Consider the following 26005-nt stretch of genomic DNA (forward strand, 5'->3'; position numbering starts at 1 on the left):
CCACACACGTAGGAGACACAGGAATACTAGATATGACGTTCAGAACCGACAAACACTCACTGAAGGACTGGGGCTTTTAAACAATTGGGGAAGACGACGAGATGCACCTGGAGCAAATTAACACAATCAGACTGGGGAGAAACTGGGTCACAGTGAACACATGAGGAGCAAAAACACAACAAAACAGTCCAGGATCCTGACAAATATATGTTAAAATGTAATTTATTCCTGTGATCAAAGCTGAATTTTCAGCATCATAACTCCAGTCTTCAGTGTCACACGATGCTTCAGAAATCATTCTAATATGCTGATTTGCTGTTCAAGAAACATATTTGCATATTATAATCAATATTTAAAACGTAAATAAAACGTTGAGTAATTATAATGTTTTTTTCTGGATTCTTTGATGAATAGAAAGGTCCAAAGATCAGCTTTTGTAACAGTATACACTACACCATTGAAAAGCTTGGAGTCAGTATAATTTTTTTGTTTTTGTTTTTTGGGGAAACAAAAACAAACAGAACAGAACAGAAATTATAGAAATTAACACTTTTATTTAGCAAGGATGCTTTAAACTGATCAAAAATGATGATAAAGACATTTATCATGTTACAAAAGATTTCTATTTCAGATAAATGCTTCTTCTTCTTCTGAGATCTTATGTCACTTTGAAATTGTTTCTATCAACAAGTGTGTGGTCTCATGGTCTGGTCGAATCATTTAGTTTGCGTTCAGAGGATTATAAGGCTAAAAATTGGTTTAAATTGTATTCATGTCTGTGGTATCCCATGGTTTTAAAACCAGTTAAGATATGAAAATCATAGCCACCTTCTTTTTACCTGATTTGGTTGATTTGCTGCACATGCTTTCCCTTATTATCCTCCTTATTTCCTTCCCTATTTATTCCCCTTGTGTTCTCAGTCCTAGCTCATTGTGGATGGTTCCTAATTAGTGTTGCTGTGTATTGCTTTGTCCTGCCGTGTCTTGCTGCGCTGTGCTGTGTCTGCTTGGACTTGTGGTTTTCCCCCTGTGGGAAATTTTTGCTTGTATTTTGTCTATTTTTGAACTCTAATGAAATTCCATAAATCTGCATTCTTGAGTCCTCTTCCACCCCTTGCCTCAGTCACCTGACAATAAGTAACATATGATCAAAATAAATGTGTGCTGCATGCTTTTCATAAATTGAATTTATATATCCCATATATTAATCAAATTATTTTTTATATACACAATCCATACTAAGGCTCTATGTTCATCCACACACACACACACACACACACATACACACACGTTTGTTTCTGTGAATTGGGGGGACTTTTCATAGACTTCTATTAGCCTACTTCTATATTGACCAAACGCCATTTTCTTTTCCCTAACCCTTAAACAACCCCTTACAGAAAACGTGTTTGCATTGTTACACTTTCAGATAAACATCATTTACTATTTTTAATAATGTCTTTTCCCCTCGTGGGGACCGCAGGCCAGTCCCCACAATGTAAAAAAAATCAGGATTTACTATCCTTGTGTGGACAGTTGGTCACCACAATGTAGCATAAACAAGTACAACCTGAATTCCGGAAATGTTGGGAAGTTTTTTTTTTTTATTATTTGAATAAAATGAAAACTAAAAGAATTTCAAATCACATGAGCCAATATTTTATTAACAATAGAACATAGATAACATAAATGTTTAAACTGAGAAATTTTACAATTGTATGCACAAAATGAGCTCATTTCAAACTTGATGCCTGCTACAGGTCTCAAAATAGTTGGGACGGGGGCATGTTTACCATGGTGTAGCATCTCCTCTTCCTTTCAAAACAGTTTGAAGACGTCTGGGCATCGAGGTTATGAGTTTCTGGAGTTTTGGTTTTGGAATTTGGTCCCATTCTTGCCTGATATAGGTTTCCAGCTGCTGAAGAATTTGTGGTCGTCTTTGATGTATTTTTCGTTTAATGATGCGCCAAATGTTCTCTATAGGTGAAAGATCTGGACTGTAGACAGGCCAATTCAGCACCTGGACTCTTCTACTACGAAGCCATGTTGTTGTAATAGCTGTAGTATGTGGTTTTGCATTGTCCTGCTGAAATACACAAGGCCTTCCCTGAAATAGACGTCGTCTGGAGGGGAGCATATGTTGCTCTAAAACCTTTATGTACCTTTCAGCATTCATAGTGCCTTCCAAAACATGCAAGCTGCCCATACCGTATGCACATATGCACCCCCATACCATCATAGATGCTAGCTTTTGGAACGCTGATAATACGCTGGAAGGTCTCCCTCCTCTATAGCCTGGAGGACGCGGCGTCCGTGATTTCCAACAAGAATGTCAAATTTGGACTCGTCTGACCATAGAACACTTTTCCACTTTGAAACAGTCCATTTTAAATGAACCTTGGCCCACAGGACACGACGGCGCTTCTGGACCATGTTCACATATGGCTTCCTTTTTGCATGATAGAGCTTTAGTTGGCATCATTGTGTTTAGCAACAGTGGTTTCTGGAAGTGTTCCTGGGCCCGTTTAGTAATGTCAAAGACAGAATCATGCTGATGAGTGATGCAGTGTCGTCTGAGGGCCCAATAATGATTGAATAAACTTTTGATGGATTCTGATGGATTTGATGACACATTATATTACCATGACCTTCACTTTAAAATATTCAATAAAAACAAATATTTAGTAATTCCTTTAGACGAATGTAGTAACACTTGAGTCATTACTATCACTCTCACAATAAGTAATGGAACTAATTATTATATTACCTATCTAAGTGGTTAAATGTTAATTTGTAGAGTCTGGAAATGTCGAGAACCTGGATGAGTAGCTGTGTCATGTAGTCTGAAGATATGATTTTCCTGATATTTTCCTGATATAACTGATGAAACGATGGAGCCATGTACACTTTTAAACAATGTTAAAAGGTTTAATGTTACATTATTAGCTTGGAAAATACATCAGTTTGATTAGAAACAAGAATTTGATCGAAATGTAAAGCACCGTCCTGGTATGAGTCGGGTGAGGCTTTCACTTTCATAAAAAAGGTCGATATGCAGTTGTAACAGGCTAACTAGACACAACTGTGAACAATGAGGACCAATCAGCAGGGGAAACTACAAGGAACTACTGTACAAACATGGCACAGGAAGCAGGAAATTAAACAAAAGTCTCAACACAATACAAGGAACAAATAACACTGAGGATGGGTGATTATTCTTGTTAATCACATAAACTTTATTGTTTTATAACACCTCACTTGACCCGTCCTCAATGTAATTCAGTTGGTTTTCATTTTATGTTTCTTCTGTGTATTTTTCAAACCTTTACCACCAGTCACAACAACAATTCAAATCAGGATAATTTGAATTATAAATCAAAAGCCTCTGAGAATTAAAACATCCATAAACCTTGAAAAGTAGCCTGTATATGTTGGCATGGGTACAATTATTTTAAACACATCAGGTTTAGGTTTTACATGTTATGCACTTGTGTTACAACAACTTATTTGCTCTCATTCGCAAATGTAATATATGTACATATATGAAATATCAATGTATGAAATATATGCACATAAAAGATAAAAACATTAAAAACCTTGTTGAAAAGTGGAAGTCAGAGGAAACATGACCAACCTGCTGCAAAACAATAACACAAAAGGTACATTATTTATTTTTCCTCACAGTATCAACTGAAACTCATCAATCAGCTAATCTGAAGTTACTGATAACTTTTTTTATTTCTTCTATTTTCCACCTTTTATCAGGCAGGTTCTTATGATTGATCGATAAATAAATAAATATTTTGCACTGTCACTGCAGGTCTGGACTCTGGAGTGCAGCATTACTTGTTTGTTCATCAACATACAGATGAAAACACCACACTCCTAACTAATTCAAGTAAGTTTTAAGATTTGATTTAATTGTGAGATTCCTTTTTTTTCCTGTTGTACTGTACTCTCCATAGTTCTAATAAATGTTTCTCTGACTTGTATCCCCATTTTAGGATGTCAAGCCTAATAATCGCAAGGAGAGTTAGCATCAAAATGTATGCGTCACTGACCAATAACACTGAGATGCCAGAAGTATCTGTTTGCTGTCTACTTTTTGTTCAGTATGGAGCATCCAAAAGCCATCACTCAGTTTATTTCAATCAGCACTATTTAGCCCTTCACAGTGCCGTGGGTCCTTTGTTTTTATTGTTTAAATGCTTATCTGAATGTAAAATTAATATTTAATGCTTATAAATTTAAAAATAATACTAGAGTTAGTCTTTTAGCTCCCTTTTCAGAAACATGTGGTTCACCATCTTTCATGGGTTACAGAAAAAATGTCAGACTACTTGGTTTATAGATTTATAGGAGAATGTGGAGTAAATACTTGACATTTATTTAAGGTAAAGGGTAATGACCTGGTGGTGAGATGCAAAATAAGAGTGTCATTAATATACCGGTACTATTGGATGACAAACTTTTCACATTCTAACTTTACTTATGTATTTATTTAAAAAATAATAATAATAATAATAAGTTTATTTATTTGTGCAAGTTAACATTCCATTCAGTTTTTGTTGTTGTTGGATTTTTTTGTGGTTTCTTAGCAATCAACATATATTTGTGACTGACATGTTGGATGGGTGAGTAAGGTTTTTTTTTTAATTCTCTTCTGCTCACCAAGCCTGCATTTATTTAATCCTAAATACAGCAAAAGCAGTAATATAGTGAACTGTTTTCTATTTGAATATATTTTAAAATGTAATTTATTCCAGTGATGTCAAAGCTGAATTTTCAGCATCATTTTTTTTAAATCTAGAGTTAAAAAGGGAAAACTTTTAAGTATCATTAATGCATTAAACATGAATTATTTTTGTTGGTGAATAACAGTTAAAACCCATGGACCAGGTATGATGAACAAAGACCAGGAGTCAGATTGCAATTTAAAGAAATTTACTGAAGAAATAGTTTGCAGTTTCATCCGCAGAAGTCAGCTTTAACACTTGCGATAGAGTTCGTAGGCCGACCTGCTTTACAACTCAGAAACACCAGCAATTATACCCTAACAGAGGTTGCTAATTACGTCAATGCATAAGTCATCAAAATTCTGACTGGTTCTAAAACCTAGATAAACTTACACAATTTCCACATATGGACGCAAGCTTGAAGCATTTCTTCTGATGACTATTTTGGTGACAAGTGATCAGAGGTCAAACGCAATACTACCAAACCTTAAAAGCAAATTCACGACAAGGCTGTATGCTTGGGACTTGTTTTTTTATGTCTTTTAAAAGATTGTTCTTCTTAGATTCTATTCATGAATGAGGATGAATGTGGAATTTCTGCATTCTTGTCATGTGCTCGCATTGACAGAAAAACAAAACCAAAGGCATGACTGTGCAGCAGCCCACTCATTCACTCATCTGCTCTGATAACTATCTTTCCGATTCACTGCTCCCATCAATATATTGAGAATAGAATTGAGAGAGAGAGAGAAAAAAAAAACTCATTTAATTAATGCCTATTTATTTCACCTATAGTCTGAAGTTACATCACACATAAGAATGCCTATAGCTACCTGCTGAAACAACCCGTAAAAATCAACATGGAAAGAAAGGCTCTGAGGTGTGGACAGATATCATGTACTGTTAGAACGGGAAGAGACAGCGCAAATCTGTTAAGGTTAACAAAGAATACAATGGCCTTAATATAAACTTTGATATAAACACTCTGACTGCTTACAATGAGCACAATTTGCATGAGAGTTGAGGCAATGGCCAATGACAGAAGTAGGAGTAAAAGTCATATAATTTTGTACGAGTACAATTTTTACAATTATCTTTTACAATATCATATGAATTTGCTGATTTGTTAAATTGTATGAATTATTACTACTTCGACACGACACTTTGTTGGAGATTCTTTCTCATGTGGCCGTGGGATAAGTGTGTTAAGCACTTAAGCAGACAAGTTTAAGAAATATGAAATGCTGTGCAAAATGTATCTGCAGTACAGTTCAGTCGAGGTGCTCAGACCAACACAGACATACCATTGGAAATGTTTGCCTTTGTAGCTTTTGGTCTTCTCCGTAAACGCACAATACAGCCAAAATCAAATCCCAGGACAGGCCTTCCTTTGGTCTTCCCTTTCATCTGAAACAAAGAGAAATATATACATGTTGAAACAATGTGCAAAAAATAATCTGTGACCAAAATATTTGAGAGGAAGGACTGTAAGGAAAGTTATTATTAACACATAAAATAAGGATGCGTTCATTAAAGCAAAACAGTTATAGCTAAATGTGTTCAACATTACTGTGAAGAGTTGAACTCGAAGCTCCCAATGCTGATCTTAAAAAGAAGCTGCTAAGGAGGCTGAACAAGTACTTCAATGATTCAAGTTCCCTGTTAATTCCAGAATTTTACTGACAGAATTGGTCAAAATGATGAGATTAGGAGATTTAAAAATGTCACAAAGCACAGAAAAAAAAAGAGAGAGAGAGAGAGAGAGAGAGCAAAATTATGTATGTTATGATAAATAAATAATTATTTAATAAGTACAACTTAATACATATGTGAAACGCGTACTGCTAAGCACCTCTACCAAAGTGTCTAATGTTACCAGCCGAAGTGCTGATTGGCTGGCCAGCTGTCTCAATACTTTTCTTGCTTTTGCGTGGTTAAAAGAAAAACGCATGCCTTTTATCACTTACCACTATTTCAAGGTTGCAAAAAACAAAACAAAAAAAGGCTGGTACATTCGTTGCTAGTTGCTTGAAAAAACAAGTTGCTATGGTAGTCCGAGAAGTGGCTAAAGCAGCAAAATGGCTAAATCGGCAGCAGGCTACCTGGACATTTCAGCACGTTCCAGCACATTCCTGCTAAAAGTCACAAACCATTTTCCCGTGGCCTACAGCATCAGAAGCAAGCACAAGGCTGCCTCCACTTGCAACACAGGCCCACACATCTCAGTCTTTTTTCTCCCGCTACTTATAACCCTTTTTTTTTCTTTTTCAGTGGCCTCAAGCTCCCGTAGGCAGAGCAGGCTTCTCAAGTTTTTCAGGACTCCCTTCCTGTGGTCTACAGCTACAGTAGGCGAAGCAAGCGCGAGGCTGCCTCCGCTCGCAACAGACCCTCACATCTTTTCTTTTACTCCCTTTTCTCTTTCGCTTCCATCAGTTTCCCACCTCAAGCTCCAGAGGCCGATATTACGCGTGAGGCTGCCTCTGATGGAAATTTAGGCCCCTTCTCCTCTCCCTCTCAGCTCTCTACTTCATTTAAAGTCACAATATCCTCTTTTACAGCAACATCACTGCTCGTCCCACCAAATACTGTTGCCTCGGAGCCACCGCTAGTGGCTTACAACATCCGAGCACGGATCCCGGCAGGTGTGGGCATAGACCCCTCATCCAAGGCCATCACTAACGAGCAATTGGGTAACAGATGCATTTCAGGCCACAATAGGCCATAATAATCGTTTCGAATAAAGTATCAAAAGTAAATAACATGGCTCCATTGAACAAACTTGATAAAATGTATCAAACAATATAACATGCATACGCATTACATCAAAGCCTACAGAGGACTCCAATGGCCCGATAATCATCTACTTGTCACTGTGCGATCTAATCTCCATTCGGCTAAACCACTCTTAATTCAAATGTCCACTTAATTTTTAGTATTTGGCAATTTCTTTATGATAGAAATGCTGCAACAATCGTAAACTATTGAACTATTATATAAGTAGTAAGTTGAATTATTATTTAAGTAGTTAACAAGATTTTAAAATCTTTACGATGTTTGATAGGGAGCCAGTGCAGTGTTGACAGAACCGGGCTAATATGGTCATACTTCCTAGTTCTAGTAAGAACTCTAGCTGCTGCATTTTGGACCAGCTGTAGTTTGTTGATCAAGCGTGCAGAACAACCACCCAATAAAGCATTACAATAGTCTAACCTTGAGGTCATGAACACATTAATTAGCATTTCTGCATTTGACGTTGAGAGCATAAGTCACAATTTAGATATGTTTTTGAGATGGAAAAACGCAGTTTTACAGATGCTAGAAACATAGCTTTCAAATGAAAGATTGCTATCAAACAGCACACCTAGGTTCCTAACTGATGATGAAGAATCGACAGAGCAGCCGTCAAGTGTTAGATAGTGTTCTAGGTTATTACATGTGGGGGTTTTAGGTCCGATAATTAACACTTCTGTTTTTTCAGAATTTAGCAGTAAGAAATTACTCGTCATCCAGTTTTTTATATCGACTATGCATTCCGTTAGTTTCTCAATTTGGTGTGTTTCACCGGGCCGCAAAGAAATATAGAGCTGAGTATCATCAGTATAACAGTGAAAGCTAACACCATGTCTCCTGATAATATCTCCCAAGGGTAACATGTAAAGTGTGAACAGTAACGGCCCTAGTACTGAGCCTTGAGGTACTCCGTACTGCACTCCGTACCGGCTAACGAATACTAACGCATGGCACACGCGTTGCACTCGCGGTTTTAGATTAAAAGCGGACAATCAAATTAGTCAGATTAGTTTGATAGATAATATCAGAAATTTGGAGGGAATTAAGTTATATGTTATCACTTTAAACAACAGAGAGTGATAGTAAAGTTCAGCAGAAAGCGAAGCTACACGGAGCTACAATCGCAAATCTCTCTGCAGAACGGCAGACAGGAGCAATCGAGCAGACAGGAACAGACAAGTAATCATCATAGCATCTACCCCTTTTAGCCGACTCAAATTATCCTGAGTATTGAACTCCCCGTCAGATGCTCCAAGAGCGCTCCCGGTGGAGCAAATACGTTTCTCTGTCGACTACAGGCGAGGCTCATCCATCCGACGCTGTGATTATTGAATTTCTGTCGAATGCCGGTGAGAGCCTCCGGTCGAGCAAATCTTGGCTTTTCCATCCGACTACCAGCGAAGCTTATCCGTCCGATGCCGCGAGTATTGAACTCTCATTGAACACGGCAAGAGCCTTCCGAATATGTTTTCCGTTCAACTACCGGTAATGCCTACCTGCTCGTGCCATGAGTATTGAACTCCCGTCGAACACGGCAAGAACCTTCCGGTCAAGCAATCTTGGCCTAACAGTCCGACGCCTTGAGTATTGATCTCCCGTCAAATGCCGGCGAGAGCCTCCCGGCTGAGCAAACCCCGCCTTTTCCACCTGAATACCAGCTAAGCTTATCTGTCCGATGCCGTGAGTATTGAACTCCCGTCAAATGCTACAATAGCCTCTCGGTCACGCAACCTTGACCCTGTAGTCTGTCTACCGGCAAGGCTCAACCATCCGACGCAGTGAGTATTAATCTCCCATCGGATGCCGCAAGAACCTCCCGGCCAGACAACCCCTACCTTCTTTTAACTACTGGCGAGGCTTACCTGTCCGACGCCGCGAGTATTGACCTCCCTTCGGATGCCGGTGAGAGCCTCCTCCTCAATCGGCCGGTAGGGCTCACTTGTTCCAATGCAGTGAGCACACTGAGCATTGGTTCGAACCCTCCCGACCGGGCGCCCAACCACGCAGTCCACCAGCGGCCGGTCGGGCCTATCCATCCTATGCCAAGCCGCTCCCATGGAGCACGCAGGCTTTCGGCCTGCCATACAGGCGACTTCTCAAAACCAGCTCCCACCAGATCTCAGTGCGTATTTGGGGGGTTCTTAGTCTGGCGGCTGTCCAACACAATTGCTGTTTGGGGGGTACTCTGGGTTCGGGCCATTCCTGAGCCCGGAGCCCTTCCCCAGGACAGCACGCCATTACTATACTCACCAAATACGCATTACCTTACTCGTGCTAAATATATGTAAGTGTGAACTCGTGAAACGCAACTGGAAAGTGTAAAGTCGTGTTATTTATATGCAGATTGATGAGAACGGGTTGGCTGAAAAGATACATCGAACTTAATTGACCCCCTTTTAGGATTCTCAGAAGTGGAAGTTACCATGACTTGTCACAGTTAACTTTTATAGTGGTGAAAGGAAACACCAACAAATACAATTTTACTATTCTCATTTGCTCCAATAGCAAAATAAAATAAAACTGATAATGTTTTCTATGTACTTTACAAAAGAGGAAAAATAAATATTGATTGGTTACGGTGGTCAGAAAAGAGCAAGATGTCAAATTTACTGTCACTTCCTCACAATGTGTTAGAAACACTCATGTGCAGTATAAGCTGAAAAAATAAATTAAGTGTGAGCTTGCCTTAACCTAACACTAACATTAGTCTGAAACCCAATCTTGCAATCTGATTGGTTGATAGGGACAACCAATATTTATCCAAAAAGGATGTTTTTCAAGGAATCACATCCTACTTAGCAAAATCACGTTTACTTCTAAGGAAATATTCTTCTGAGAAAGTCCCAAATGTACTCGTTGCCCTTGTGTCAAACATACATGCCCTTGTGTCAAACATACATTTTCCTCAAGCAGTGCAACACATCTCCTTCACATAGAGTTGATCAGGTTGTCCACTCCTGATATAATATGGGATATAAACCTAAACCAACTCTCTGAGATTTTCAGTGACACATGAGACAAACTTAAAATTTTAAACCAAATGACATTTATATTAACGAAATATAGCATTAGCACAATGTAAGTTGTACTGTAGATTCACTTTAACAGTAACGATATCATTCAGTCTAGTCTATATAAAATGTATCAAGAAAAATGCCAAGACCCAAAAACAAGCCCAATAAAACTGCGGCCCCTTCCCATTTCTTTAATGTTCAAACCTGCATTAGTGCTAGTGATGAAATCAGACTCTGTGTCTTAGATGGTCGACCTCTTCTTTCTTCTCTTGATCCTGATTTTTCTGATTCTACTGGATCTTTTTTGTGTGGACTTGTGTGAAAGTCCTAGCAGTCTGTGTAGGAAAGTCATAATCAAGATATGATGATCCCATTTTAAGGGATCTATAGTAAATATTCATGCATGCAGTCACATTTATACCATAATATAAATATGTGTATGTGTTTCCCACTAGTTTTTAACTTCTGTGCAGGATACACAAGTAACTGTTTGAGATCAGCCAAAACGGCATCAAGAAACACTTTCACTTTCAATCTGACTGAATTTTCATTTAGTTCAAGCTCAGTCAGCATGAAGTTTGCATGAAGCCCTTTTCTGTCTTACTAAGCCATCAATTTTATTAACTAATGTATTATTTGCATATTGATTGTGTTTGATCATAGACACTTCTGGGTTAATAAAAGTTGGTAACACTTTAGAATACTGATCCTTTGTTAATGAATAACTACACAGGAACAAATCACTAATGCACTATTAACATTGTAGTAACTACTATTACCTAACAAGAAACTATGATTATTGATTTAGTAAGTAATAGCACTCAGTTGAAACTGGTAGTTCACTATTAGCTAATCAATAACTGCTATTTTTTATATATATCCTGGAGAACTACTAAGAACTACTGTATACAGGTTCATAATGTGAATTATGCATAATGTATAATTAATTCTAAAATGACGATCGTGGTAACCCACTAATAATGATTTAAGAATGATCAAATTCTTCTAAAAGAACTACTAATTACTTGGAACAGTATTCTAAAGTGAAAAGCATCATAACTCCCTAATATTGACTGACATCATTTTAAGCTTTTGAGATATATGTGAGGTTTTGTACAGTAATGACTCAAGTGTTACTACATCCTTCTGAAGAAACTACTAATTATTTGGATCAGTATTATAAAGTGAAGATCACAGTAACCCACTAGTAATGATTTAAGTGTTAACAAAATGAATTACTAACCAAAACCTTACAAAAACCTCAAAAGTTTACAATAACGTTGGTAATTACTAGGGAGTTATCATAATCTTCACTTTAGAATACTGATCCAAATAATTAATAATTCCTTTAGAAGGATGTAGTACCACCTGAATAGTTACTATCCAATACTTTACAAAACTCTCAAAAGCTTACAGTGATTTCAGTCGTTACTAGGGGGTTATCACGATCTTCACTTTAGAATACTGATCCAAATAATTGGTAATTCCTTCTGAAGAAATTGGTAATACTTAAGTCATTACTAGTGGGTTACCATGACCTTTACTTTATAATTAATTATTCATTATGTATTATTCATATTCATTATGAACCTGTATAAAGTAGTTCTTAGTAGTTCTTAGGGAAGTATGAAAAATTAATAGTTACTGATTAGCTAATAGTGAACTACTACATTCGACTAAGCACTATTACTTACTAATTCATTAATCAGAGTTTCTTGTTAGTTACTAGTAGTTACCACAATGTTAATTGTGCATTAGTGACTTATTCCTGTGTAGTTATTCATTAACAAAGGATCAGTATTCTAAAGTGTTACCTAAAAGTTGAATACACTCTAGATAGATATGCCCTTGCTTCCACAAGGTTTTCACCTAGACATCAAATTTCAGATTTTGACTAAACACTGATAAGCCAAGATATTTTGACCTATGAAGCAAATATTGCAGTGAAACAATCATTTCTCATAATCAACATGTTAAATGCATGAGCAGAAATAAAACTCTGAACCACTTTGGGTTTGGGCCAAACTGTTATGGCGAGGCATCTGCGTCTCAATATCTCTGAAACAGTAAGTCTTGTGGGTTGCTCCAGGTCAGCAGTGGTGAGAATGATGGTCCGAGGTGGGACAAACCAGCAACAGGATGTTGGGGTCTTAAGACTCATCTGTGCATTAGGGCAACTAAAGCTATCTAGTCTGAGCCAACAAAAGGTCTGCTGTAGCACAAGTCACATAAAATCTTAATGATGGTAATGGGCAGGGGCGGATTTAGTGAATTGGGGGCCCCAGGTAAATATAGGAATGGGGCCCTATACATTTGCACACATTTACCTAGATCAACCTTGAGGTTTATTTTTTATTGTGATGCTTGCTGCTGCACAATGGTGCCCCATAGTTGTGTCCAATGTTTCTACATTTTTCATGTACATGTTATAAAGGAATTCTTTCATTTACATTTATTAATTTATCAGACACTTTTATTATTTCATGTTGTAGACCACAAAACAACAATTGATTTACCGTTGAGATACAAGTTTTAACAAAAATAAAATAAAATAAAATAAATTATAAAATGATAAACCTCACAATTGAACCTTTAAACCATGTTTTTTTAAGAAAAGGGATGAGTCAGAAGTATAAATTATTATATTATGTAAAACAGATTTATGTGGGTGGATTTTCGCATTGGCCTGAATAAAAACTGCAGACTGGATTATTGAAAATGCACATTCATTCTCTGCCAGTAGGAGGTGCTTTTGAAACGTCAGAAATATAGCAGTTTCCCAGGTAATGGCTGTAAATAAAGCTGCGCTCAGCGTATAAATGATACTTTATCAGGTAAAATGAAAATGAAAAATGTTATCTGTTCTAAATGTACCTTAAATTAATACTTTTCAAGTTTTTAATATTCCAATCAACATAGGCATAGACAAATATGGATGCTTTATGCAATATATGTGCATTATTAGTGAAACCATAATAGAGCATAAAGAGTAGATATGTTTCATAGATGTTTTTCAAAGAACTTGAAACTCCCGTAATAGTTTTCACTAGTTGTCGTCATGTGGATTCTGCTCCTCCCATCCCAACTATGCTCTCTGTTTTTTTCCTCACCTGCACAGTCTCTCAGACATCTGGTTGGAGTAAATACCTCTTTAACACAGAGATGGGATAGAAAGAGACAGGTGAGGCAAAAACAAAACCTAACAAACAAACGAAAAAAAATAACCTTAAAGTAAGTCGCATTCCTCTGTTTATTTATTTTATTTGTAAATTATATATATTTTTATTTATTATTATTATTTTTTTTATTTCTCTTCACTATTTAAAATCTTTGCAGGTCACTACGAGAAACTTGAAGAACAAGACGCTCCCAACATAGAACCTTCAAAATGGAATTCCTGTGATGCTTTGTATATTGTGGCATTGCACCTGAGGAAAAGGACTATGTGAAAATGATTACAAATTCAACCTAAACTTACCATAAAACAAACAATATTTCCTCTTCAAAATCAAGCGAAGAATCAAGAAAGATGTGTTCCATCTTCACCAATCAAGCACAGTTCTTCATCAAAGGTGTGTCAAATATTCAAACTCTTAGCTGTATTCCATTTGTTCAGTTATACAGTGCTTGTCACAAATGCCATTATGTGACCAGTGATACTGATAAGTTATTCTGCTTTGTTCAGAATAATAGTACAATTAAACAAACAAACAAATAATATTTTTAATAGAAAAAAAATCTTTAGACTTTTGGGATGCAAAAGGTACATTATATGAAAAAGGTTCAAAATATATTATAAAACATAATAAACAAAAATTAGACTCTTATTGATAATATGTATTTCTAGCCAATCGTCAATGTTAAAATGTTCATCTTTCTTAAATAAAGCCATTTGAAAATGTCAATATATCAACATGACAAACATCTTCCTTACAGATACCAAATATACAGTTTAAAAGTTCATTTTGAATAACAGTTGAGATGCTTTTGAAGTCAGACTGAATTGTAATCTTAATGCCTTAAACTAAAGTCTTAAAGTTACTATTATCTCTTCTACAAAGGTATGATGTTGCAGTTTTGTACTTTCCACAAGTCATAGTTCCTCTTTTGAGTTTGCTACCTAGTTGTGAAATTAGTGGGATAGACATGCATGTGTAATCTGTCCCTGTTTGGAAAAACATTACTGATGCCATTCATCTGATGCAACCATCTTAAACTCAACACATTTCCAAGAATGGATGGATGGTTTGTCTCAGAATTCTATGGATTATTTGCTAAAGAAAAAATCTTTTCATTGAAAGTAATGTGAAAGGTTCACTTCCCCTACAATTACTCAAGGCATTAAGTAAGAAAAGCAACATGTCTTAATAACAATTACAACATTTAAGCATTGTACTTGATGCTATAATAGATACCAGTATGTTTTTTTTAAGGGAGACACATTTATAATGGGCTAGTTGATATGGAGGCAATGTTAGATTTCCAGTTTAACAAGTGTGTGCATAGACACTTCCAGTTTTGCCTGATGCCAGTGCAGAGAGCCAGAGAAAGCCAACGATGTTCTACGTAATATCACTTCAAATAATATTTGAAACTTAGGCATATGGTGAATAAATGAAACAAAATGTACTGTTGTGAGAAAACGGCTGCCTCCCCTTAATTAACCCTAATTAAACATACATGAACAAGCTAATCAATGTCTTCAGGAGTACTTGAAGGCTACAGGCAGGTGAGTCTTATCTGGAGCTAAACTCTGCAGGACAGTGGCCCTCCAGGACCGAGTTTGCCCATTTCTGATATATAGAATCCTCTCAGCCAAGCCTGTTAAAAGCAGATTCACTGAAGGACACAGGGACAACAACAACAGAAAAAAAGAGAAGAGACGCACACTCATTTCACACCATTTGTCTATAAAAGTTCTTAATGAGACTGTTTTATTGAAAATATAGTCTCATTAAGTCTTTCATTTGGATAGTCGCCATTATGGAGATTAATGTTCAGTGTTCAGCATACACCTTCACATTTGCATTTTCAAAGAATGCCAAAAAAGGTCATTTTTACTGATCTCGTCTGAAGCCTGGTCGTAAGTGTGTTGTTCCACCAACCCTGTGACACTGCAGCATGAAAGCCAGCAGTGTTGCAGCAATCCAGTTTTAGTACGGATTTTTAAAAACATGCTGTGCACAATAAAGTTTTGAACTACTATATTATTCATGCACACAGACATCAACAAGCAGCAAATGCATCTCAACAATGGTGACATCAAATAAAAACTAAATGTCCAGTTGAAAAATCTTACACAATAACGTAGAATCATTGAGAGATTATTTTTGTTAACATGATTTTGTTTGTTTTGTTTGCTTTTTTAAGCACAAGAAAGCACAAATAAGTTATTTATGCATCGCTAATTGAACATTTTTTGCCTGAAAAATTGTTAGACATTTTTCAATTGTTACTTTAAATATTTAATACTTTTTTCAGAATGTTCAGAGAACATTGAAATGCAATGTTCCTGTTATGTTTGCATAATACAGTTAAATAAAATATTTTTTAATGTTTTAATGTAACCAAAAAAAGAAAAAAGAAAAGAAAAGAAAATAACTGGACATTTTTAACATTCAGAGAATATTAAGGAATGTTTTCACAACTTAGCAAAATATTTTTAAAACATATAGTTGGGATACTGATACCTTAGGGTGTTTCCTGACTTCATGAGACATACAGATCCAGACATCTCAGATCATCTATCTCTGATTTTGCTATCTAGTAGAATTTGAGGAATGGCATTCCTGTTACAGTAACTGTTGTGAGGGTTTCAGAAACACACAGATGTGAAACAATTTTTTTTAGCACGAACATGGCCCACATCTCATCTGATAACTTCATACTCTAGCTGCATGAACAGTGAGATGTTAATCATAAAAACAGACACAAGAGCAGTGTGTTTTCATGATTTCATGTTTTTGGCTTCTGTCAGTTCTATTACATGTTTCCTGTGTGTGTTCTGCCCCTGTCTGCTGTGTGCCTAGACACTCATTGGACCACACCCACTCCTTGTTAGTTCCCATACTGTAGCTAATCATTGGTTCCTTTGGTTATCCTGTGTATTAACAGCCCTTGTGTTTCCCTTGTGCTTCGTTAGTTGTTGAATCTAATGGTTTTGCTTGTGTTTCTATTCCTAGATTTCTTAGTGTCTGGCTTATTGTTTGTTCTTGTTTCCTCGTTATTAAAACCTGCACATAGATCTATGCCTCAGTTTGCTTTCTCCTGGACTCACATAACAGATTCATTGTTCTCATTTAATTATATTTATTGTGCAACATCTGTGCAGGACAGTAAACAGTATTGAAATGAGAGTAAATCAACACAGAAAGTGTGTCAGATTGATTCAAATTGACTGATACTCTGAATAAAAACAAATATGGTTTATTGTAAAACTACTTTTATATTAGCTGTACAACGAAAATGAACAGGATGAGAATCGATGAATATACTAGCAGCACTGTGTGTGCACGTGTGTGTTTAGATGTTTGTTTTGCTTGTGTTAAGGCAGATGACAGCAAGACAGTGGGTTTGTTTAGTCTCGTAAAACTTAAAACACCCTATACAGAAAGAAAGAGAAGAGATGTTCAGATACTAGAACTAGATGTTCTGCATTGAATTAGCTGTAAATACAGAGAGAAACAACAACCCAGCTAACAGGAAACATTCTCACAACAAAGACGTTCTTCCAGTAACATTTGTTCATAGATATCTGGTCTTTAAGAAGTTTCTGTTTCTCAAAATGTTCATGGAGCAATTACACCTGAAGCATTTAGCTGGATGTTTAAATGTTACTACTTGTTTCAGAATGTTCAAATAACCAAGAATTAAAAAAAAAAAAACATTTTAAACTGGACATTTGAATTCACATTCAAATGTAGTTTAACTGAAATTAGCAACCAAACCTATATGCTGATACTGTAGTGTGCCAATAAACAAGCAGAGTTTGAAAGGCAATTTAATGACAAGTCTGTGAATGTGAGACTTTTGCTTTCTTTCTCGTTTAATTTCTCTATAGGTCAGAATGAGGATGTTTTGGTCAATTGCCTGCTCATCTAGTCTGAGAGCTATCTCCTCCTATCATCAGACCGTGAGTAAATATTATCTTTGAGTCTCACAGCAACTGAACAATCTGTCAAGATCTAAGCAAGAGAGAGGAACTATGAGGCAGATCTTTGAGCCCACATATAAAAAGAAAACATGTAATTTCTTGTTGTTGAAAAACGGTTTGTTCATTAATTATTTTAAACAATTTGACAAGCCAATTTGTATTTCCAGGCTGTATTTCCTACTTCTGTCTCTTTCATTTTTCTCTGTATAGGTCAGAATGAGGACAGCAGGAACATATAAGATCATGAAATGAAGCATCGGTTGCATGTAAGTCTGTGTATATTTACTCATGTAATTGACTGCTGTACATTTCATCAATTGGATCAAATGTCACATCAGATGCAAAGATGTCTATAGCAATCTGCTGAAAATACCAACTTACATTTATAACTACATATCAAATTAAATTTTGAATGAAACTCAGTACTTTGTGGTCTAACCATTGAAATGAAAAATATGCTTTTGTTATGTTTTTTATTGATTAATTAAAGTCCAGACATAACAGACAGATGATTTGGAGATAGTAAGTTCAGAGTAAGATCAGAATTATGTTCAATGTTAATAATGGTGAAAATTCAGTGCATGGTAATGCCAGTGTAGGCATGATATGGGCTTGATTTATGGGTCCTACAAGGATTGTTCCATGGGTTTCATGTTGGCTTTATCTGAATTAGCCCCATTGGGATGTGACCATGATGATCAGGTAAGTTTGATGAATTCTGAATGAAATGCTATTTGGACAGACAAATAGCAACGAAGATCTAATGTAGTTTGCTGCCCTTATTTGTGTTTGGCCTGCTGTGTTTTGGTCATCAAATGCTTTAACTGAAATTAAAAGGGAAACCGTTTCTACATTATAACATTAATCAATTAATTAATGACTATAAGGTTTATCAACTGTAAATATTACTTTTATTTAGTCATTAGCAATTAGTATTAGCATTCTGTATTACTGTCTTTTGGGTTTCAATGCAGGCACAGTTAGTATTATTTCATATTAGTTTGATTTTGCTAGTCTTACAGTGCATTTAAGGTTTTACCAGAATGATAAGATGGAAATAAACAATATCAACTTCTTAAATTCAATTATTATTACTTAGTGTATGCACATTTGACCATACTTCACATTGACCATACTGTCCAAAATGTCCTCACTATTCAAAAATGTTCACTAGTGAAATGCCAAATAAGTGTTTTTGCTGTTGCTAAAGGAAATGAGTTTGTCAATATGTTGTTGTCTCGACCACAAATGTTCTTTCTCATGTTGTGTTTGCCAGTATCAAATCGATTTTGTATTATTTATGTAGCATTTCATGTTTATGTTAAAATTTATACTGATAACACATCAGTGAAAACAATGTCTGTGTGCAGAGTGTGCAAAAACATAAAACAGATACAAATAAATCATTGTAGTCAGGGTTCAGATCTGCAATACAGCTCTGAATACTAATGTTGGAAGAGCACAAACTGTTAGTTACACACTAACCCAGGGCCGGCCCAAGCCTTTATGGGGCCCTAAGCAGAATTTGGAAAATAGCTTGAGGCGTAATGATATCGGAATACAATAGCAAAGACCACAAAGGTAGGCTAATGTAAATAATGATGTTATAAACCTTACCACGTTTATGAAACAGAATTCTAACCTATACCCCAAGCTTGAAATCTGATTGGTCGATTGAAATGTTGATCCAGAACCAACAAGGATGTTGACTGAGGAAATTCTGTCAATACATATGTCAAATATAAAGTATTTTTTTACCATGTTTTCCATTAAAACTCCCTAAAAGAATAAGACATTAAGATATGTATTTAGAGAATATACTACTTGTAGACCTATTAAGTCATTAGCAAACAAAATTGTTCTTGTTTTAAGCATAAACAACAAAATATAGCGAGGTTTATAAACTATAAAAATATAACCTAAAGAAATAAAGTGAATTTTGTCATTTAACATAACTGTCATTGTAATTACACATCTTTCTACTGCTCTATTATAAAGAGCATCTTTTTGAATGTTTGTATTTGTCTCGTTGTGTGGGGCCATCTACTGGATGAAAAAAGCTATCTATTCTTTGTAATATTGTATAGTGACATTGCACACTGTAAGCGGTAATTTAGATGAGCCTTGTCCTTAGTTTCCCAGTAACAGCATAATTCGGTCTAATTTACACCATATTCATACTATTTCAGTGTAACTTAAACTTGTATAAAGCACAATGAAAATACAAAGATCTAAAGAAATGGCCCTACAAGACCAGGGTTTATGCAGCTGCTGATGAAAGTGACGGTGGTAAAGATCTGTAAAGATGACTACTTTTGGTCTAGTCTGTGAGGATGATGTAGTTACTAAACTTTTTTAGTGATAGCCTACTTTATTCAGAGCTTTGACGAATGGCCTGCAGAGGGCAGCAGAGAAGCTCTAAGCCTTCAGAAAAGACTTCGGCAAATCAGAAAGAGTCTTTCTTTACAGAGGCCATACCAGTGCAATAAAAGTAAGGGGTAAGATGTATTTGGTTCATAAAGAAATGACCAGATCCACCAGTGTTTATATTGTTCCCTCTTACAGCAAATAACTAACAACAGAATTCACTTTCAGACAGTGGCATCATCTGTTAAATCAGTTATGAGAAAGGCAGACCCCCGTGAAGGGCCCCATCTCATGCTTAAAGCAGAAAACACACACACACACAAAATTAGACAATCTGTATTTTTTTCCGAAATATTTTAAATCACCTTTTCTCAAAATTTGAAGGAATATTAGCTGTAGGTATACTACTGTTCTACTAACATGTTTAACAAAAAGGCATTTCAACAAAAAACCTTATTTTGTGCAAAACACTGTGATCAAACTTAGAGAACAGTAGCCACTGTAGCACAAAGAAGATTACAACTAAAATTGTGGAGGGTTACAGCTGCCAGAAATTAGTAAGAAGAGACCCTTGCTTTGAATGAAAGTTTCTCAGACTGTGCTGGTGTGATCTTGGTCCACTCTTCTTTCACTTTCTTCCACAGTTCGGTAACTGTGGGTTTCTTAGCCATGACTTTGTCCCCAAAGTGACTTAGATCAGGCCTCTGCGCCAGTAATTTCATTATTTCAATGTTCTTAGCTTCAATGGATCACTTTACCCGTTTTGCAGTGTGACTGGGGCATTGTCCTGCATGAACATTGCAGGCTGATTGGGAGATGCTGGCAGGGAAGGAAATGCATATTGCTGAAGGAGGTTCTGTTAAACATTTGCATTAATCGGTCATGTAGCTGTATAAGAGGCCCCACTCCTGCTGCAGAAAACATCCCAAAAACCATGACACTTCCTCATCCACCTTTCACTGACTTCTTCGTGCACTTCGGCTTCAGTCTTTCCTCAGTTTGAAGCCGAAAAAAAAAAAAAAAATTCCAATCAGACCCAAATAAATGAAACTTGCTTTCATCACTGAAGTGAACTTTGGATCAGTTCTCCTCTCTCCACACAACATGTTCCTCAGCAAAAATAAGTTTAGCTGTTTTTATTCTTTCTTCTGATGAGTGGCTTCATCACTACAGTGTGCACTTTCAGGTCAACTTCTCTTAAACATGCCGAGACAGGTCCTTACCCTGTACGGCACTGAACTGGCAAGCAGTTCCAGCTCCAGTGTTGAACCGATTGCCCATTGAAAGTCCCTGCATTATCCTGTCTTCTCAAGGATTTGTCTTACGTGGACAGCCAGCCTTTTGGGGGGACTGGAATGAATTAATTGTAAACCTGCAATTTTCGAGAAATCACTGATTTGGAATGACTAACTTATCTTGCAGTGGCCGAAAGTGTCATCCCTTTGGCCTTCATTTGGACACCCTCCTGTCGCAGGGTTTCAATCTCTTTGGAACGGATCACAATCTTGCAATCTGAGTGAAAATCACAGGAATGCTGCCAGTTAAATAGGGTTTGTCACCTAATTAAGGAAATTAGCACCAGGTGCCATTAACACCAATAACTGGGAGGTATCTGTAAATGTTCTCTAATTTTGATCATGTTCTTTTTCAAATATCTAATTTAATTGTTTTATACTGTACTTCCGAATATATATAACTCATGAAATATGCTTAAATGACAATGACCTATAAAATCTTGGTTGTGCCAATAGCAACATCACAGACATATCATAACACATATCATTGGCCAATTTCATTGTTGTGTTTAAATCACGGCTTCAGACACTGGTCATGCTGGGTGTTCCCAAAAGTGTCCACTAGAGGACACAGCAAGTTCCCATTCGAAGGGGAACTCACTTTCGGACATACCATACACTCCCCCCTCAAAATGAGCCAAAATACTGATGTATATGATCCTTTGATGTTTTTTTTTTTTTTTTGCCAACTCATTTAGTGCCTCAGTTATTCACTAAACTGAACTGAGCACTCAAATGAAACGTATTTATGGTTTCTTATTGTTTATGTAAAAAGGTGAGCTGAGACAAGTTTATTCACATTATATGCTGTAGACATGTAAAAAATTCACGTTTCCCATCTTATCTGGTGCTTTAATAGTATAACTGTGCATATGTTACATTTTTGTGCCATTATGTAAACAAACTGGTGAATCAATTATTTAACAGAAGCTAATTGTCCAAAATAACCAGTTTCCCCATTGTTTTCGGTTATGGATTACAGGTAATACTGTTCTAAATTATGTTCAGTTTCCTGCACAGACTGATTGTTTCGCTTCATAAGAGAGCTACATCAGGAGCCACGGGTATTCATTTTGCCTTCCTTTATATGCTTTTTTTTCTGAAAAACCAGTATCTATTTGCATTTTATGAATCACCAAAGCAATCAACATAAATGTAGCAAGCTAAAGCTAATAATAAACATAGGGGTATTTGTACAAACATTACATTTTATAAAGAATGTGTGGATTGAACAAAGAACCATTGCAACAGAGTTTTAAAATTTACTCAAATTATAAGTTTGTTTAAAAAAAGCTGTTATACTGAAATATTGCATAAATATTAAACAACTGTTAGATTTGACCCTCAGATCATGATTTGATTGGTCAGCAGCACTGGGACATTTCCAACCTGGTCTCATGGCGAAAACGTACCTTCGGGAACTTTTTCGCAAGACGCGAAATACGTACCGCCATGTACGGTTCGTGACATATTCGATGTGATATGTCCACTGAGCGGCGCTATAAGAGTGTTCGGTCTTTTTACCTATGGTATGTTTTGTGTGACTTGGTTTTGTAGGTGTTACTGCAGTTCTGACTTGAAATGTCCATTGAGTGGCGCTATAAGTCTAATGCTCCGTGACATTTTAAAATAACGTACCATCTGCACTACACCTAAAACTATCCAAACGTGAATGTAATGTAAGAACGTCACCATTTCGCCAACGTGCACTTCACGTAATAGGCCTGTAGGTGGCACTTGGGCTTCATTAACAATGAGAGTTTCATGAAATAGTAAACTGTGCATCATACATTTAAGTGAATTGAATACTGATTACCATTATTGCGACTTTTGGCACTGCACGTTTTTGTGCCTGTAGTCATTTAGCATCCATTTTCTCAGCGATGTAATTTGATTTATAAAATGAGGCAAACCGCAGATCCAGATCGCTCCACAAATATAAGCTCGTCTATCGCATGCAATTTTCAACCAATTTATGACTAAGAACTGAAAATGACTGCTCCACTTCACATTATTGTCCAATGAAATTTGAACTTGTGCCAGATCGTGATTGGTTGGTGTATTATAGGCTACATGACAAATGGACATTGATGAATTATGTAATATTCTAAAATATATAATATATGGATTTGTATTTACATCGACACACTAGATTTGATTATTGATGATTTGTTTGTTTATTTTTTTAAATACTGTTTGGTTTATTTTTTTTTCTTCTGTGACCCACACACTGAAAGAACCATATTTGAGAGCCTAGGTTTCCGAACAGACTGTGGAATATAAGTCAGTCAAGTAAAAAGCACGCGACACGCATCCCATAGCAATGCCTTAGATTGATAGATATGTAAAAAATAAACAGACTTTTGAGCGATTAGTTAACGTTTTGTACACGTTTTCATGTTAATTATAATTCAAATGAATTTAGTTTTATTGACTACAATATCTTTGCTATTTGTCTGAGAGGGGCACTTTTGAATAATTTTCAAAAAAGGCAGGGGCTTGAGCCCCCAAAGCCCCCCCTTCTGCAAGTGCCTGCTTTTCACTGTTCGTATCACCCCACTTGTCTGTGTTTTCAGCAATAGGCCTTCAATACTTAATTTTATGTTCACTTGCTTTTCCCCAAAAAGGCTTTGTTTCAACACTTATTTGTGCAAAATCATTTATTTTATTTCAATAATTTATTTCATTTCAAGATTAACCCAAGATTCATGTGAAATGACTCAGTTTCAGTTTGTTGAACAATCACAGCAATAAAAGCTTCAGCATAAGAGTTGTGAACGTGGTTTACATACATGAACACTTGGCAAGTGCTAATTGGGCATTGTGTGGGTCTAGTAAACAAAGTCAACACACTTTCCATTTGAGGTTAAGACAACTGTGAGAACTTCATAAACATAAAGGTGTTGGAAAAACACTGCACTCGTTTCACAGTTTAACCTCCACTGTAGACAAAGGTGAGAGTCGCTGGTTGTCAAGTGCCAAACCCAGTGGAACACTGGTTTTGGTTTAGCACTTCACATGAGTTTAGTTAATATAACACACTGCATAGTGTTATATTTTTTACTTAACAAACTGCATACGTAGTATGTATAACCAGCTAAAGATCTTTGTTCTAGAATATTAAGAATTACATGTCAAAAATGGACAAATACATACACAAAGATATATATTTAGCATAATGAAGCAACTATTATAACTATTAATATTACATAACAATGAAGCAACTTCATAATAAAGGTAGATTTTAACTAAAAGGCTGAACCGTGTTCTCAAGTTTGATTTTTTATAAATGTCAGGTTGGGCCAAGTTGTTGCGTGTGTTTTAAATATGGTAATTTATTAAGTATATACTATATTTATGTATTGTGAAACTAATTGTAAAATGAATGTAAATATAATAATATAAGGTATTAAAGACAGTCGTGTCAATATAAAAGTACAAAATATGTACATTTAAAGTAAAAGGATCACTCCCTTCTAGAAAACATTTCCGCCATTCATTTGCAAACACATTTTTATTTTCTGATTCGAATACCAAAATATACTCACAGATGTTTTTTCAGAATAAAACATATATATATATATATATATATAAAAACAAACAAAAAAAAAAACAAGCAGACGGACTCGTCACACTTACATTTTGTTAAAACACAAAGGCAAAAAAAAAAAAAAAAAGCCCTGAGAACTGATTTTGAGAAAGTAGGTTGACAAGCCACAACATTTCAAGCTAACAGACTTGACCATCTTATGATCTTGTGTAAAATGAACCTCTTCTCAGCCCAACAGCATTGCAACTGAACCAATCAGTCTTCACAAAAATATTGAATATTGTGCACACTCTCCATCCACTCTCATACATATATTTGCATCTACAACCACTCACAAAAGTTTCCACCAGTTACTGCTTAAGACAGCTACTTCAAAGAAACGCAAACCAACTAGTAAATAGAAAAGTTCTTAAACACTCATTTCATCTGAAGCAGGGGTTTTTGATGCCACCAACCAGCAAATATAACAACTCTATTGCAAGAATCACTAAATACAAAGACAGGTACATATGTTTCTGTATAAAACATTTACACAATAATAATACAGTGAAAGAAAAAGTGTCTACTAGAACTTAATATTTTCCAGGTAATATTCTCTACACATTATTAGAGTATACTTTCAGATATACACATAGAGAGAAATATAAAACTATGACTGTCAATTCAATTAAATAAATGTGATCTCATGACTTCCAACCAGTCTTTAGAAAGCAGAATGAAACATTAATTATATTAAATGTTGTTGAGTTTAAATTATTTAACATTTTTACAATATTTTTCTGAAGTTTCCTCAGATTCAGTCTCAGCATTTCAGAATCATGAAAAAGTGAACACAATGAAAATAAAATCAATCATACTCATGTGTTCATGACTTCGGCAGGTTTAAAGCAGCATAGGTGCTGTTGATTTGGCTGGACCGAATATTTCTACGCAGCTTGGAAAAGTCCACCGTGGCATACTGAAAGAGCAATATTAGCATGAACCAAAAATGAACCAAAATTAAACATTAAAGAATGCTATTGTACATACCAGCAAGAATCCTCAATAATTATCAAGACAAAAATGATTTTGAGATGGTTTCACATATTCTTACATGTAATTGG

General features: G+C 36.0%; 1 long non-coding RNA gene across 1 annotated transcript in view; it reads left to right on the forward strand.

Moving 5' to 3' along the window:
• The first annotated feature begins 13651 nt into the window (after positions 1 to 13651).
• LOC306867796 overlaps positions 13652 to 26005 on the forward strand; it is a 47545-nt gene continuing 35191 nt past the window's right edge. The window contains exons 1-4 of the long non-coding RNA XR_013784058.1: positions 13652 to 13768; positions 13874 to 14109; positions 17598 to 17669; positions 17901 to 17956. This is a non-coding gene — a long non-coding RNA (uncharacterized lncRNA). The remainder of the gene's footprint in view (positions 13769 to 13873; positions 14110 to 17597; positions 17670 to 17900; positions 17957 to 26005) is intronic.

This window comes from Barbus barbus, assembly GCF_936440315.1.
Source record: "Barbus barbus genome assembly, chromosome: 49".
NCBI classification, from domain to species: Eukaryota; Metazoa; Chordata; class Actinopteri; order Cypriniformes; family Cyprinidae; genus Barbus; species Barbus barbus.